The 18,677-nt window shown below is 35.7% G+C and overlaps 1 protein-coding gene across 2 annotated transcripts in view; it reads right to left on the bottom strand.

The window, feature by feature from the left end:
• SLC16A1 (solute carrier family 16 member 1) overlaps positions 1-12,092 on the bottom strand; it is a 46,290-nt gene extending 34,198 nt beyond the window's left edge. Inside the window, exon 1 of one of the 2 annotated variants that reach the window (XM_087959577.1) lies at positions 12,073-12,092. The gene's annotated coding sequence lies outside the window, so the exon portion shown is untranslated. Of the gene's footprint in view, positions 1-4,222; positions 4,463-12,072 lie in introns of those variants that run through there. The other variant, XM_026675165.2, reaches the window with a different exon arrangement.
• Positions 12,093-18,677: the final 6,585 nt, after the last annotated feature.

Below are 18,677 nucleotides of genomic sequence, written 5' to 3'. Positions count from 1 at the left end.
GGCATTGCAAAGGAACTAATCAAAACATGCTCTTACATTTCCTGAACTGTCTTTCTAATCTAACTAATTATTATGGTATTCTTCTGCAATAGTGCTAATTATAAAAGACTCAAGTAGCTTTTCGAATTGATTCTCAAAATGTCAATTGCCAAAAGTATTTGCAAAGTTTGGGGAAAAAATTGCCAGAAAAGCAGCATGAGAATTAATCTCTCATTCGCTCTTCACCCCTTGCACTCATAATAGCCAAGAAAATGATGAAATATTCATGTATCTCCGACATGTTAAGTTATGTACACATTTTCTGTTTGGGAGTATACTTCCTGATTTTTTTCTTCCTTCAGAAAAGGAAGCATCTTAATATCGAGCAATGAACATTCCTTTATAAGCCTGATCCAAATTCTTACTTTCTAGTTAGTACTCTCTTATGTCTGATCACTATAGACATCTCATTAAAGTTTTCTGGCAATGTTCTGCATAGAACAGGGGTCCCCAACTTCCTCTCCATGGACTAGCATCGGGCCATGACATGCCAGCAACTGGGCCATGCAAACAAGCAAAGCCTATTTGCGGAATGCAAGCAGCAGGCAAAACCATGTCTGGTCTGCGGAAAAACCCTTCTCCACAGAAGGGTCCCTGGTGCCCAAAAGGTTGGGGGGGGGGGCAATGGCATAGAGTGAAACATTTTCTTCCACTAATGCACAGCTATCACAACTAAACTATTACAGGTAGTCCTTGCCTTCCAACAGTTTATTTAGTAAACATTTAAAGTTACAACAGCACTAAAAAAAAGTGACTTATGGCCATTTTTGACCATTGCACCATCCCCATGACCACATAACAAAAGCTGAGAAGTTATATGACAAAGAACATTGAAGTCAACATCCTTTTTAATAACAAACTTTAAATAATTTTGCCAAATATTGCAAAATTGCCAGGGTATTAAACTTTTCATGGTATTATCAACAGTAATGCAAATAAATCAGAAATAGTTTTATTTGAATACCTGCTGATATTTTACATACAAAAGCAAGTATACATCCCTTAAAGGATATGATTCAAAAATCCAAAGTAACATGCAATTCAGATTCAATCCTATATTGAGCTAGTTTGAATGAGCATGCCTCATTTCTAAAAGCTATACCTGATTTGCATATACTCTGTAATGTATATACATACATTAAATTTCTTTGAAGCAAACTTGGTATCTGACGATTTCATAGATACACCATTTAGTTTTCTTGAGAATTTATAGTTTGTCCGTTCTTTTTCCATTTTTCCCCCCAATTTTGACTACAGCCTTCAGATTTTCTGGTGGTTTCCAAGCCAAGCAGTAGCATAGTGTGCTAGGAGACTATTTAGCTTTCTAATATCAATCAAACCTGGCTACAAATTGCTACGTAACTGGGCCTTTACATGTAAACAAGTTCTGTTAAAATGTAGTTAAGTCTTCTAGGTAAACATGCAAAAAAAGGACTGGACTAGACTGGACTCAAGCTGAATTAAAAACCGAAACATTTTTTGGCAGAGGCACATTTGTAGCCACAAAATTATAAACAGTACTGGGAATGTAGTCGAAAGCTTATAAAAGCTAAGTAAAGTAAAGCTGCTTTTTTTTCTTTACCAGTTTCATCATTCCTTCCCAAAATATTGTCCATTTTAGATAAATGACACTAAATAGTGTAATCTAATGGTATAGATATCTGAAATTTGTAAAAATTGCCAGATGCAAGCATTATGCAATTTTAATACTTCAGTGCTTTCATATTTGAAAACTTTATTTCCTTTCTGTTCAACTAGAAATGGCATTGCTACTCCTCATATCTTCCAACATGTTCTTGATCATAGAAATTCATTAATGCATATGGAGAAAGAAAAATACATGCCATTTCTTAAGTGGCTTGAAGTCAGTGACGATTTACAATATGCAGTAGTTATTTTGTTGAACCAGCAAATTTCCAAATATAAGCCTCCACATAAGGAAATTTTACAATATTCAATTTTGTCAAACTATATAGTTTTCCTCCAATTAAATCCTCCACTCTTATAGAAAAAAAACCTAGTCAAGATTTTCTGAAAAAAAAAAAAAAACTTTTAAGTAAACATATTACGTGAATACAAAATACACTATCACATTTGTATATTTTTTAAAATAAGTACTGAAGATCTAAATATAGTCTATAATGACTATCATTCTAAAGAGTATCAAAATTTAACAGACAAAAAGCAATTTTATTCACTGCAATCCCAGCAACATTTTTGCAGTGACACTTTATTTGCAACTGATATCATTTTTATAGAAGAGCCTCAACTCAACTGTAGCCTCAACTAAGTCACACATGATAAGTGTTGGTTCTAAAAATAAACAAAGTCGTTAGATAATCATCATACCACAAAAGGGCACACCTGCATTAACAATAGACATGAAATACAATTCACAAAAACTTTCTTTTCTGAGTAAGACAAGGAAGAATGATAGAAGTGGAAACCCATTCTAATACTTAAAAGATTAACGTTCCCATACTATTGCAAATTTATTATCTTTTGCTACCTTGCTAAAAACATTTCAGAAACTAATAACATGGAAATCCTAGAAATACATAGTAGTTTCAATATACAGAACCAAGGCTTACATAGACTGGATTAGGCAAATTATCTACATATCTATTTTAGAAATCTATTTCAGTTCTTGCAATTCAAATATTAGTTTGTTGCAATGTACTCGGAAATGTAACTGAAAGTCTTAATTTGAAAAAAAAAAATCAGGAAGCTCAGAATGAAACGTTATGTATTCAGAGTTTTAACTAAAGAGCATATTTGGGATTAAAGAAAATAAAGGTGTAATTGATTCTATACTGGAGTTCATTTCAGCATCTTGTATATCAGCACCCTTTAAAGATCTTTGTTAAAAAAAAAAAAAAAAAAGACACAGTAAACAATAAGAGTTCTTTTCACCCATCTCTTTCGTAATACTTATGTCTTCCCCCAAGAAAAAGGCAGATATTTACTGCCATAAATTTTGTTTTTTTCCAAAATCAACGACACAATGAATTCAAAAAGCAATGTTTGTTCCAAATTTTGTGAACTATTCACGTACCTATTAAGAATTTCATTCACCCTTTATCGCAAGTACCATTATACTTCTACATTCCACACTATGTAAACACTAGCTAGACTTTAGTGCTGCTTCAAAACACACTGCTCATCAGCCGGATGGATACATTACTTCCATTTATTGTCTCCTATTACCTTAATGTTAATAAGATGACAGCAGCTCATTTAGCAAATTTCTGCAAGCACTTTAAATATGGATGTCTGCATTATCCATGAAATCTCTTAAGAGATGCATTGGAAGAACGGGATCCTAAAATACTTCAGAACAACATCCTAACACAAAACAATTCCAGTATAAAGAAAAACTGACAAAATCATCCGGCACTTCCCTTTATATGGGAAATGAATTATTTAAATATTAAGAGGCACACGTGCAAGCAAGGAAATCGCGGAGCCTGTAACTTAAGCGGCTTGCAAACCCACAAGGTTCGTGCACAGACGAACCCCATACAACAGAATTTCATTTTTGAAATGAGCATTCGTTCACCCCATAAATCCAAATCCTACTTTACACTCCCCCCCCACCTCCCTCCAACATGTACTGGATTTAAAAGCAGAAGACGGATCCGATCTTCCCCAGGCCCCCACAATTAGAATCGTTATTAGTTACATAAATAAGCAATCTACGATGAAGTGGCCCAAACCCAAATACCCAGCCATTAAAAAGCATCATTAAAGGAGTGAGTCCTCGTGGCACGATGGCCGCCCACCCCAGGCCTCCGCGTTGGCTGACCTTATTAGTAAATTGCCGGGGAAAAAGACAATTCGTTTATTTATTATTTATTTAAACGGCGGCGAAGGAGGTGAAACCGGCCTCCCACGGCCCTTGCCTGCATCCCCTCCCTTTCGGCCCTTTCCCCTTATTTCTCCATCTTCCTCCATCTCCCTTCATTGTTCTATTCTCCGGAGCGCCGGGGAAAGCCAAAAAGTCCCAAGTCTCTCATGGGAGAAATTCCCCACCGCCTTTGGGGATTTCTTCTGGTCCTCTGCCGCCACGTGGAGCTGAGCAGGCTCCTCCGGGCAATCTACTAGAAGAATCTGGGACTCTCCACGCAGCCGCCCGCTTGGCCGGCTAAACCGGCCAGCCAAGCCAAACCAAACCAAGCCATACCTGTTGCACGCAGCGACCCAGACACGCGGTGCTTCTTTCTGCCCCCTGGCCGCTCAACAGCCCGCGACTCTCAGGCGCTCCCGCCCCCTCACGTACTATAACGGGCCGAAGAGGGCGGAGCTCAGCCCTGAAAGGGCGGCCTTCGTTGGTCCCGGAGACTGAGGGAGGGTGAGGGGAGCAGCCGCTTCTCCTTCCTTCCCCCCCCCCCTCCTCTTTCTGCCCTGGGTTTGGGCTCCCATTGGAGAGAGGCGCCTCGGAGGAGACGCGGGAAACGAGCTTTTCAAGATGCCAAGGAGGACGGCGCTTTCCGCACGTAGCTCTGGGGGCGAGAGGATTTGGAGATCCTTCGGTCAGAAGCAGAGAGCCGGGCTGTCTAAGATGAGGAGGGGTGGGGGACTCCCTACTTTTTTTCCCCGTGTCACTCTTGGCAGCACCCAAGGACAAATATACTTCCAAATTACTTTGCACAGGACCCGTGTTTCGTTAAGTGCTGACCTCCGCCTCAACGCTTACACAGCGTTTTATGGTTTCCTCAGAATCACCTTTAGCACTCAAAAAACAGGTCCCGCGGAATATCCTGACTCAGAATAAACTGCCACTCCTTGACCTTTACAACTTGGCAAATAGTTTCTTTCAAATTAAGATGCATTACTCTTTCCTGCTGCAAAAAGTAAAGCATTAAGGGGAAAAAAATTCTTGGCCTAAATGTGCAGAAATTGTGGCCTCTGTATACAAAATCCACGTTTTTCTTAAGAAAACAGGAACAATGCCAAATTTTATTTCTGTGGAACAAAACTTAGGAACAGAGTGGTCTTTGCCTCTGTAATAACCATGTTTATGGCTGTTCTATTAGCGTAAGGATAATGGGTATGAGATTTGATTTTTTAAATTATGCATTCTGTCTTTTTTTTTAAGTCTATTCCTGCCTAAATACAACATTTACAAAGACAACTGTCTGAATATAGGTGATGTGTTTCATGCCTGGTGATTTCAGCAACAGTCCATGTATTTTTATTAGCAGGAAGGGGTTGCACCTATGGTAGTTTCTTCAGTCTCAGAAAAACTGAAATCAAATGAACAACTTACTCTGATCTTTTTTCAACTATGTGGTTTGTGGTCGTCTATCTTATAGAGGTAGAAGTAATACCGTATGTTTGTATTGTATTGTTCTGATACAACTACCTTGTTTACAGTTTTATTGACAGCAACAACTCTTATGGGAAAAGAAAAGATCCCAGTAACACCTGTTATCTATCTTTCTATCCATCCATCCATCCATCTATCTATCTTGTTGTTCTGAGCCCTGAGCTTGGCAATTTGTAAACATTACATCACCATTCTGAGAGACATCTCCAGTGCACTTTGAATTGTGTTCGTCTCTGTCTGTCTTGCCTGTCTCTAAACAGTAACATTTATTTATATTTCATATTTCTTAACCACCAATCTGAGAGAGGAGCTCTGGGTGGTGTACAATATAATCAGTAAAATTAATATTAAAATCAGAATTTAAGATTAAAAAGTTTTAAAGTTATAAAAATTACATAAAATGTCAAGTGGTGAAAGATTTCATGATGGGGGGGTTAGCAGTTAATATAGGCAGAGGGAGTCATTTTGGGCGGGCCAACCCCACAGTTGTTAGCCTTAGTAGGCACATACAAGGCACATAGGCAAGTTTTGATGCTTTGTTAAGGGCTTTCCTCACATCTGGGGCCAGGATATTCCATAAAGTGCAGGCAGTGGTAGAGAAGGCTCTCTTCCTAGACCCCCACCAGACAGGGTCTGCAGAATATCTCCCCCCTGCCAGAATAAGTAGGATAGGCTGCTGTGATAGGGCAAAGTCAGTTCTATAGCTGGCCTGGTGCTATGCCATGTAGGACTTTATAGGTGATGACTAACACCTATAAATTGTGCCTGGAAGCAAACTAGAACCCTCCACGGTTAGCAGAGCGAAGATGTTATATGTACCGTTCTTTAGGCAGCCAATATGGCTTGAGCAGCTGCTTCTGCATACTTTTCAACAGCCTCATGTAGGGTGCATTGCAATAGTCCAATCAGGAGATGTTTTTACACATCTTCACATTTCATACATTTAACAATATACCGTATTGATTTAAAACAAAACAAAATGTTTCAATTTTTATTTATTTGTTATATTTAATTCAACCTTTTCTCTAGGAACTCAAGGCAGCAGGCATAGTATTATCACCTTCATTTTTTATCATGAACCACTTACGGAGATATATTAGACTAATTCTGACAGCGAACATTTATCTGAAAAGATGCAGACAATATATACACTGCCTAGAGTCGCTTGTTGTGAGATGGGTGGCCATATAAATAAGGCAGACATATAGATATGAGAAAATATTAAGATTAAAGAAAAAGGAAATTCTCTTAATATTGTATGGCTGTTAGTACCACAATTGCATCATTTCTCTAGAGTCTATGGAATATGATTGCCATCTGCAAGTTCTAGCATCTCTATTAGGAAAGCTTACATCAGAGTCAAGTCTTAAAACTCTTCCAAAAAGCCATGAGAGTGGGCCACCAATATTGTGTTCAATGGGCCTTACGAATAGATAAAAATGCCTGTAATAAACTCCAGAATGCCAGATTCATAAGTGAAATAGCTGATGTTTGTATGATTTTATTGTAGAACAGGATTCATGATTTCATTATCAAAAATATTGTCAAAAAAGTTAATGTTAAAAAAGTTAAGCTGAAATGTATGGAACTATTCCTGGCTTTTAAAAATAGACTGTGTCTATACTGTATATAAGTCAATCAATTTTACTAGCAGTGCATATTAATGGAAAATACATTTATAAATCTGCATGTGAAGTAGACATTATGTATGTTACATTAAATCACTCCAAAAGTATAAATTGATTTGTAAATGCTTCCCTCATTGCTTTATCATTCTCATTTTATCAGATCTTTTAACCTGCTAATTATATATAATGTGTATATTCTCTATATCTATATTTATATAGATTGACAGACAGAAACAACTTGATAAAGGGTTCCCATGAACTGATAGGCTGCTACTGATAATTCAATTTACGATATTCATATCATATGCATAATTGTACTACTGGATATCTTCCAGCTACTTTTGACACTTCAGATATTGCAAACTTGGATGGAAGTCTCACTGAACTCTCATAGTCATTCATAAAGTTACTATACAGTGAACATTTGTTTACATCCTTGAAAAGCTAAGCATTTACGTTCAAATAATCTATTTTCAAGCTCAGGAACAGTACAAAGTGGTCATATGCTTTCCTCTAAATTAATGATTAAAAGAATATTTTTTCTTAGTTCACTTGTCATTGTAACCTGAAATTAGTTAAGACAGATTCACTTTTCCTTTTCCAAGAACAAATGTTTAATATCTAGTGTTTTGCTCTAGGTAGAAAGAAAGATGAAACAAAGCTGTTAAGTTGTGGCAGTAAACAGATTTCCTGTCAGATCAAAGGGAAAAATAATTTTTTGCAGTAGGACTGAGCACTCCAAGTACGCTTGATAAATGTTAAGGCACTTAACGATGCTGAAAACAAACCCAAAACCTTATGCATTGAACAATATCATAATTCTGATCTATGGGTTTATTTATTTATTGACCTTTCAGCTAATATTGACTTTTGGTGACTGCTTGGGCATCTTTTTTTGGCAAGATTTTTGGAAGTGGTTTGCCACTGCCTCCTTCCCAGGGCTGAAAGAGAATAACTGGCCGAAAGTCAGCCAGCTTGCTTCATGCCTAAAGCAAGATGAGGATTCATGCTCTCCTGCTTTCTAGCCTTATGCCTTATTACTACTACTACAATAACTACTATATCAAACTAGTTCTCAATCTATTGATTAGAGCTATTTTATTCTTAAAACAACAGTAAATGTAGACTTTAAATGTGATAATGCTATGACCAGTAGATCTGAAATCACATCATTTTTGGGAGTTTTCTCACTTTACATGAGGTGCTGCTGTCTATGCCTCAAGAAAAAGCAAATCTAAATAACAGAAATACAGATGGTCTTTGTTTAATGACTATTTGTTCAGTGATCATACACACTTACTACAGCACTGAACAAGTGATCTTTATAACCAGACCTCATACTTAGGATGTTGTAGCTTCCTACAGTCATGTCACACTGCTACTTTCTGTGCCAAGTTCCCATAAGCAATGCCAATGGGGAAGCTGACAGGAAGTTGTGGTCACATGAAGTCCTCGATTAATGACCCATGTGGTCTTTGTTTAATCATAGCAACTGAGACTGCTAGCATTGCTATTGCTAAGTGACATAGTCACATTGTTTGTCAACTTAACATTCTCTTCACTTAATGAAGCAGTTTTCGGTACCAATTAGATTCAACAAGCAAGGATCACTTGTATATTTAGAAAACAATGGAACATTATTCAAATATTTTACATAATTATTTAAGATTCCGATAAAATTTTCAGCAATAGTGCGTAGCTAACATTTGAGCTGAAAACTAAATAATTCATTCAAAATGTACTTTCATAAATTGAAATTTAACTCTTAAAAAAGTGTTCTGCTTTTGGAAATGTGTTAATTTATCAGCTATAAATAGTCAGGAAGTTGGTCGTAAATTTAATGTCAATACTTTGGGGACTGTCTTTTTTTGACAATGTTTTAATTACTTCAATTAACAATCCCCTGTATTTGGTTTCCTTTTCTTTTTGCAAGTTCTAAATAATTCAAAAAGGCATATTCCTCCAGTTCAGAATGAAAAAACAAAAGAAAAATAGATTCATTCATTAAAGATTAGTTCTACCCTATCAGTTAAGCTTCCAACAAGATAAGTCTAGGTAATTGATAGTTTAAAAAAGACTTTGCCTATTTCTGAGTTCAATGTTTGAAAATTCTGGATTTTAATGTTAATAAGAGTAGAGAAGTGGGCACTTATTTTTTAAAATGATCAGTTAAACACAGTAGTGGTTAAAAGTTTGTGAACTCTTGAGTTATCTATATGTCTGCATAAACATAACATATGTGATCTGTTCTCCATACAAGTTGTAAATTAAATAAAGAGAATCCAATTAAACAAATGAGTAAAAAGCATTGTACTTGTTAATTGGTTTATCAAGGAAAATTATTCAAAGCTACATATTCAAAGCACATTGTATTTCTGTAGGCACTCCAGCTGCTCTAAGTTCTTTCCCTATCATGTGCCTGTACTTTACCTGCTAACACATATGGAGTTTGATTTGGATTTGAAGTTAATATTTGTTTCTTCATTAGGCAGAATCTTTCAACATTCATGTTCTTATTAGATAAGTAAATTCATTATCTCAGTGCAGTAGCCATTAAAGGTAAATTAAGATAAGAATTCCTTTTTTTGAACTTGTCATTAGAAAGAATGCAGTGAAGAAGAAAACCAGTGCACTTTTTTTGTACCTGTCATTTGTCAGCATTAACCCTTCCCCCAAAGTAATTGGGCAAGATGATTTTATTCAGTCAAAAACGTAGAAACAAATCAATGTTCGTGCCATTCAAACTCTGGAACTGCTGTACAGGGAAAGCAGTTTTTTTAATGATTCCAAGTAATGCATTTGAGCATTGATTAAAAGCAGATGAAAATAGATCAAACTATTCCAAACATAAAAAAATAACAATCTTAAATAAGCTAGTTTGGCTTCTAAACTAAGTGCTTCTAAACTCAATTGCACTTATTTAACTGAATATAATAGGGCTATTAAATGCATTCATTTATGTTAATAAGACTTCTTCTTTGTTCAGAAATCCAAAATTAGAAAAAATATTTTTATTCCTTTAAATAAAGCACCAAGCTTTTATTTTTCTATTGTGTTTTCTTCATTCTATCAGTTTCACAGACATTTATTTGTTTAAGAGGAAGCCAGTCATTGCAAAGATCTTATCACAAATGGCTCTTAACTGAAAGTATCAACATACTTCTGTCTCCAGGTTTGTTTGTTTTTTTCATCAGCTACCTTTATACCATTGCTTGTTAGTTAGACTCAAAGAAGGATTTTTACTGCCATCATGCTGATAAGGTTTAATACCCAAAGGACAATTGAAATATAATCATTGAAATATTTTTCATGCACTGTAATTTGACAGGTAAAATACAGGTTGAAAAAAAAGTATGTCAGAAACAGCAAGTTCAAAGAAATTCTTTTGAAGTGCCCAGTTGAAGGAAGTATGCCTCATTTTAATTTTTTCCTTTCCTTTTTATTTTTGCATGCCGGTTCAAGAGGAAACCAGAGGACTGAGATAGTATGAATGTATAAAATGCACGTTTACCCTCATGCATACTTATTAATAAAGAAAATTAATTCTAAGGAGTTTATTTTAAATTATTCCATCTATGGCTTTGCTGTATATGCATTTTCTTTGTAATTTATTGTATTGTGGCTTGGGATACTTCAAAGTTTGACACACACACACACACACACACACACACACACACACACACACACCTTAGCTATATACAGTAGGTACAAATATTTCATTGGAGAATATATCATGATTCAAGCTCTCACTTATGACAGGAATTCATCTACTTTTGTTATAGTATTGTGTTTTGAGAAAATGTGTTTAATACAGGGGTGTCAAATTCACATCATCACGGTATCATCAGGTGACATGAGGACTTTTTTTCCCTTTCACTAAACTGGGCATGGCCAGCGCGTGATGCATCCGTCCCATGGGCCAGGAATTTGACAGCCCTGGTTTAATAGATAAATTAGCTATTCCAAAGAGAATATTTTTGTCATATCATAGGTTTATACCATCAAGAATATGAACAGGTTTACTATTCAGTAACTACCTTTGACTTGTCCTCACTGAAACTTTGAATTACAATATTTTTTACATAAAATATCTGCAGATTTGTTTTTGCTCAATTCAGAAGAGCTATGTTAATTATTTCAAAGATAATGAGTCCTATTTTATATTAAAATATGCTGACCTTGAATTTTCAAGTTATTAAAAATCCTGATTTGTAAATGATAGTTATCCCACATGTTCCAATATTACAATAGTATTACAATAATTGGTACTTTGCCTTCTTCCTTTACTTATGTTTACAAAGGAAATGCCCACTTGAGTAAGACCCTGTGATTTTGCCAACTTTTATCTTTCCCCACAAGAGTGGGTGGTTTTTTGTTTTGTTTTTTTGCTTTATTCAGAGGGCAGGCAATGTGTATTAATATCAAGGTTGGCAGTGGGGATACAGATAATATACAACAGCAAGTATGTGATGTGACAGAACTCTACATGGGGCTTTCATTGTTTATAGGGAAACAAGGAAAAGCCCTGTGGATGTTATAGATCTATGGACCAAAACCACTAGTGTGAATATAATTCAAGGATGTTTCAACAAGATTCGTCCATGAGATTATTTGAAGAATCCCCAAAATATAAAAACATTACAGTGGGATTGGTGTTTAATGTTTTGTGATTAGTTTGAGCTCTGCCCTAAACACAGAAAATTTAGTCAAAGAACACTCTGGGTTGTTTTTTTTAATGTGAATAGTAGCAGAGCTGGGAAAATTAGAGATACAGCTGAAGATATGAATAATGAATAGTAACTGGTTGAGCAAATAACCAATTATGGTACTTAAGAGTCAAGTCAAATAAATTTATTACTGTCAAAGACCAGAGGCTGGTACTTAAGAATGAATTGTTTCTAAGTTCTAAGATGTACCCTTGATTTTCCTAGTAGAAATCACTAAAGAAACTAATCTCTGTATTGAAACAGTCATGTAGAAACATATTTTGTCTTCCTATTCAGGTATATTTCAAAACTATTGTAAGTGCTTTGAAAAGTCTGCTCAGAAGTGATAAATTCAGAATAACTTACTTACTCTTTTAGTTTGAAAACAAAAAGCATCAATCAGATCTCAGAAAGGTGTCCAAATACTTGTTGTATTCTGGGTCAATTCTTCAGTGTGATGCTTCCTTTCTTATCCTTGGATTAGAGCATAGAGCCTCGACCCTACTAAGGTAATATTTTCAGAGAAGAGAAACCAAATGTTAGCTGTAAAAGACAGTAAGGATTATACGTACAATTAGCTATTATACAGGTAATATTTTCCTGATTCTATTGTGAAAATTATTTTAACAAGAATATGAATGGTTCTTTAATGTGGAATAAATTAATTTATATGTCTATTGATGGCATCATATGTCTTTTATAAACTATAAGCCAATTATAAAAATAAGCAGTTATATTTTATATCTATTATTTCCTATTTTTTCTACTTTGGGGCGGGGTGTCTTCTAGACTAGGAACAAAAAGATCCAGATTCTAGCGTTCCCTTTATCATAGAAATGTTGGGCAGTCATGCCCTCTTAGCCCTAATTAGTGTGAGACCCTGCAACAAATTGGATGATAACACCTCTTCCATCATGTTTTGCCAGCTTCGCCTTAAGAGGTAGGTGAGGTCAATGCAAAGACAAATGGATCCTGCAACACTAAAAAATACAATGTTTTACATTTAAATCCCATTTTTCTTCTGTAAATTGAAATGGACTTCAACTCTCCTGATTCCCAGTTCCATTATTATGCATCTATTTGTACCAAATAACCAAACTTGTAATGGTTTTTTTAAAGATGTTTTAAATAAAATATTCAAATCCTGTGCTTGTTTCTTGACTCTAACTTTGTTACTCCATTTTTCTAATTTTCTAGATTGCTGGTTTTCAGGAATTGTGCCTTCCAAGAGCTTTGTTGCATGCAGTGTTCTATTCTTTTGTTTAATTCATTCTTCAGTTTCAGCTGATAGTAGTTTATTAAACTTTAATAGTTTATTTATTAAACTTGTATGCCATCAATGATTCTGGGTAGCTCACAGGATTGAAATAGATGTGGCCATCTTTGTCTATGCAAGGAAACTAATTGAGAATAGATACAAGCAATGTCAGTTGAATGAGAGACAACCAGCAATATTAGACTTGTGGTTTAGATTAGAAAGTTGGGAAAAATGGGGGCATAGGATTATCTTTACTCATCATTTTACCATTATATTGTTGTTTCATAATGTTTTTAAACATTATAATCTCCATCCTCTGTTAGAAAAATTATGTACGAGACAGAATTTTTTTCTAAAATGCAGTAACTTCTTCCTGATTCAGTAGCAAACAGACTTTCAGATTCAGTCTTCCTGTTTATATAGAAAAACTCTGGGACATTTTTCCTAAGGTTTTATGTAGCCATACTTAAAATAATCCTTTATAAACAGAAAGTAAAGGTACACTTTTACCTTGCCACTGATTTTCCCTAGGATCCATGCAAACTTCAGTTATTGCTTTGTTATGTGCAACAGAATGTGTTTCCCTTTATCTGTCCTTTACTATCACTGATAAACAGAACAATTCAAGCAGCTTCACTAGGCAGGATGTAATTAAGTACTTAAAGTCAGCAACAAACAAGTTACTGGGAAAACAAAAGTAGTGCAGAATCGTGTAGGCAGTCAGGAAAAGCAAAGGAATATATTGCTGGAAGACAGTTGTTGATGGGGTAATTGTAAAATAAAAGTCTGTAATATTCCTCAATTTCCTGGATTTAAGCCTAGTGTAATTAGGATCAATTAATGCTAAAGATTTTGGAAATTCAGTCATAAAGTGCATAGTCTTCACATCTTTTTATTTGTAAAAAATGTCAGTTCAAACTTAGAATAATTCACCATGCTAACACAATAAATGAAATCACTACTATACTTAACATTAACTGATGCTCTTCACCCCTGCCTTATTGGTCTTAATTGCTACTTGTAGGTTGGTTGGTTTTCTTATGGTTAAATCTTAATCTTACTTTCTGCTAAACTAAATCTGGAATTGAAAACAATAGTTAATTGATTGGTAAGGCTCGTATTTTTTTAAAAAATGTATTTTGATGATAGTACTACAGATTAACATTTATAAATAGATACTGCATTCTCTTCCTCACTTCTAAAATAAGATTTGGAAAAATTATTTAAATCTCATTATGAAGAAGATTGAACACAGCTTAGGATGTATTGTGCTTATCCATGGTAATAAAGGTAATAGTCTTCTTTTCATTATTGAAAAGTCATTCAGCAGAGCTTATGTGGCTCAGGGACTTCAATAGTTTCCCCAATAAATGAGATGGTGGAGCTTTACACATGCTATGACATATCTGTAAAATACTTGTAATGATAAAATGGCATGCCTCTGCCATGATGCAGAGCCAGAGGCCTCCATTGATAAATACTTTAAAAGGTCTATTTGGTCCATTTTAGTAAGATCAGTTTCAGCTTGAATCTGATGATGTGAATAGGATGGTGCGTGCAGCTACACATTTTCTCATGCCCTGCTGTTTTTGGTTGATCTGATCCAGCTCAGGAGGATTAAGTGATTGAGTCCAGTATATGAGAAATGAATCCTTATGTTTACAACAGATGCCAAACATCAAAGCAACTCTATATGCTCAGTAAATCTACAATGAATCCTGAAATTCTCTTTTTAATAGTAATTTTATTAAACATTCAAATAAAAAATAAATGGTGCACAAAACAAAAACTGGAAGAAATCCCTCTGTTAAAATACTGAAGTTTGTAGATAATACAATAGTTATTGGTCGCATTTGAGACAATGATGAGTCTGCATATAGAGGAGAGATGGATCATCTGGCCCTGTGGTGCAGCAGGAATAATCTGGAGCTGAACACTATTAAAACTAGAGATGATAGTAGGTTTTAGAAGAAGCTATTTTACTACCTCTTACAATATTAGGATACAGTATCAACAGTAGAGACCTTCAAGTTTCTAGATCCTATTATCTCCAAGGGTTTGAAATAGACACCTAACATTGGAACCATTATTAAAAAGGCACAACAAAGAATGTGTTTCCTGCATAAACTCAGAAAGCTCAGATTGCCTAAGAATCTGGTACAGTTCTACAGAAGGAATTATTGAATCTGTCATTTGTACCTCAATAACTGGTTTGGCACAGCCACCAAACACGACAGGTACAGACTTCAACGGATAGTTAGGACTGCAGAAAAATCAATTGCAACCAGCCTGCCTTCCATTGAGGATCTATATGCTGCACAAATAAGAAAGAGGGCTGAGAAAACATCTATACACCCCTCATATCCTGGACATAATCTATTTCAACTTCTCCCCTCAGGATGCTGCTATAGAGAATTGCATACTTGCATACTAAAACAAAGATAGTTTTCCCCCATGCCATCACTGCTGAATACTTAATTCCCACAGCACTGTCTCATTTGTCATATTTTCTCATCTTTCCTACTATCTTCTATTGTTTTCTTATGATCTATCAATTGTTGTTTGTAACATGATTAATGATTATAAGTATGATTTATTATTTGTAGTTTATATGTATACCATCAGCTTAGGAACTGGAGACAAATTCCTTGTGTGTCCAATCAATTTGACTAATAAATAATTCTATCCTGTTCTATTCTATTTATCCCTCACCCCTTGGCAATAGATGACCTCACCCAGTGGCCTTCTATAGATACTGGTTAAATAGAGCGCTAATCTCTACGGCACCCCAAACTGTAGGGGTCAAGGGCACAATCTTCCCCAATCACCACCAACTGGAATGTGTAAGAATGGATTCTGGAGAAAGGAGGTGAACCAGCACAACACTTCCTCACCCCACCACAATCCTCTGAGTTGATCCAAAAGGATTCCATGGTTGATGATATCAAAAGCCACTGAGAGTAAGACAAGGATGGATGCACAAGTCCCAATCTCACCCATGCCAAACATCATCCAAAACTACAACCAATGCCAATTATCTCAAGCTTAATCTGTTCTTTTGAAATCTACCAATATACAGAACTCTTCCTATATTAGTGTAGCCAATTCATTGCATCAGAAGAAGTAGCTCATGAAAGCTTGTACTTTTTCATAAATATTTTTAGTATAAAAATGTGCAACCAGACTGCTCTCCTTCCACAATATCTCTAGAAGTTCTTGTGCCAGTTGAAATATTTATTGTTGCTTGCATTTTATGATTTATATCTCAATATAGAATATGTTGCTTGTTTCCTTAGTTGTCATAATATGTAGTATGCATGCAATAAACAGAAGGTCATGATACTACGACTTCAGCAATAGAGTGGTCAATGTCTGGAATACTCTACCCGACTCTGTAGTTTCTTCCCCAAACCCCAAAAACTTTAACCTTATCTATTACCCACCCTTCTAAGGGCCAAAGCCCCAACGTGCCTACCGTCCCTGTCCTATGTTCTTATCTTTTTTTTTCTTATCCCATTTAGTCACACATGTTACCCTTATTCTACAAATATGTAAGAGATGGAGTAAATCACATTTTTATTCAAAATTTAAATGCATGCAAGATAACCACCAAGACCAAACAAAAGAGTAGTAACTAATTATACTAATCTTCTCAGTTAATTAACAGTTTCCCTAGAAAGGGACCCATTCTTACCTGCAATTCATATCAGCATAAAACAAATCTCTGGATTAACTGAGTGAGACTTTTTCTATGCATTCATCAAGAGTAAGACCAGCTGGATATGCCACTGAAGTATCTAACTAATCCTGTATATTCTCATTCCTTCTCTCTCTCTCTCTCTCTCTCTCTCTCTCTCTCTCTCTCTGTGTGTGTGTGTGTGTGTGAGAGAGAGAGAGAGAGAGAGAGAAAGAGGGAGAGAGGGAGAGAGAGAGAAGAAATGAAGGATTGCATAGTGGAATCAGGACTCTCCATTTTGCAAACAATTCATAAAGAGAGTGTAAATATAATTCAGTTTGTTGAAAAACTTTTTAAAAAGATCTGTATTGATTTAACAGAATATGATTTTAGCTATTTTGATGATTAAAATGTGAGAAACCAGAAAACATTTCAAAATCCTATGAAAGGTAGGCGAGGATTCTGACCTTTTCTATGAATAAATATTAATAAAATAGCTTTAGAGAAAGGAGTTTCTTTCTAAATGGGATCTATAATGTAATGTTTGTGCTTACTGTGTTTATCACAAAAGAGTTTTATTAATTGTAAGAATAGTAACATGTATTATCTTACCTATTTTCCAATATGTATTAAATAATTGCAGATAAAAATAAAGTTATTGAAAAATATTGATTGCTTAATATACAAAATTAACTGATTATAATACAAAAATAACCAAAGAATCCCATTATAGCAAATTAAAGACTGCAGCGCTTTTTGTGCAAAAAGTGTATCCGGGGTAACAGAAATCATAAAGATGAATAATTTCTGCTGAGACAGGAAACTTGGTGAATCATCAAGCTTTCCTGTACAGTGTGAGAAACAATGAAAGAAATTTTGCAGAACTGACCTTGCAGCAGGATTCTTCTATTAAGAATTTTTTTAATGTTTCTAGTATGCTTGTTTCAATAAGCATCCCCAGGAGGGATATGAGGGAAACAACTTCGTAGCATGACACAATGATTGATTGATTGGGTTATATGCCATATAGTGATCAAGTCATTGCTGAGTGTTATCAACCACTTAGATTTTCTGCATGATGATCTGCCCAAACCTGGTCTTTCAGATCTTCCCAAGATGTACTCCTTACCACCATAATTGAGCCCATTCACCTTGCTGATGGTTATCTGCTTCTTTCTTTCTCTCCTGCTTTCTCAACATTAAGGTCTTTTCCAGAGAGTTAGATCTTCACACAAGGCGTCTGAACAAGATAATTTGAGACTACTGATTTGTGCCCTGGATTGAGAACTCTGGGTTTGATAATTCTTTGTTTTTGTTTTGGCTGCCAGCAGTTTTCTCACAACATTTCTCCAATGCCAAAATTAAGAAGCATTAATATTTGCAGTATCCAATCTGGCTTAGTCACGGGAACCAGAGGTTTTGTCTTCTGAGCTTTTGGACTCATGCTGCAACCCATCTTCAGGGAACTTTTCTCTAGCTAGAGAACAGTTCCCTGAAGATGAGCTCCAGCACGAGTCCAAAAGCTCAGAAGACAAAACCACTGTGACTGACCCAAATTGGATCCTGCAACATTATCCAAGGACATGCCTTCATTTGTAAGCATTAATACTTTTCCTATGTTGCTTCTTCAGAGTCCAATACCATTGGGAATAGTATTGCTTGCATGATTCTGATCTTTGAAGAAATAAATATCATGGTATTTTAGCATCCTTGACTTTGCTAACAAATGATAAGATCACATAATTCACATCAGTTGCTTGATAATACCATGCTTTAATGCAGTGGTCGCCAACTGGTGGGCCGCAGCCCACAGGTGGGCCACAAGAAAATTTTGGTGGGCCGCAGAGAAATCTCACCCCCAGAGCACCCCCCCAAAGCAATTAATCCAGGCTGCACAGAAACACAAGGCTGCCCCGCCCACATGGCCCGCAGGAGCCCTCCCCACCCACTCACTCCTTACCCGGCAAACGTGCCTGCTAAATTGCTATTTTTCCAATCATCAGCTGTTCTGCTGTGCCAGGAGATTTAGATTAGCTAGGAA

The sequence above is a fragment of the Notechis scutatus genome, chromosome 3 (genome assembly GCF_049901735.1).
Source record: "Notechis scutatus isolate UNSWTSFEM ecotype Mainland chromosome 3, rNotScu1.2, whole genome shotgun sequence".
Lineage (NCBI taxonomy): Eukaryota > Metazoa > Chordata > Lepidosauria > Squamata > Elapidae > Notechis > Notechis scutatus.
Note: the sequence above shows the minus strand (reverse complement) of the source record. Positions and strands in the feature narration are given on the sequence as shown.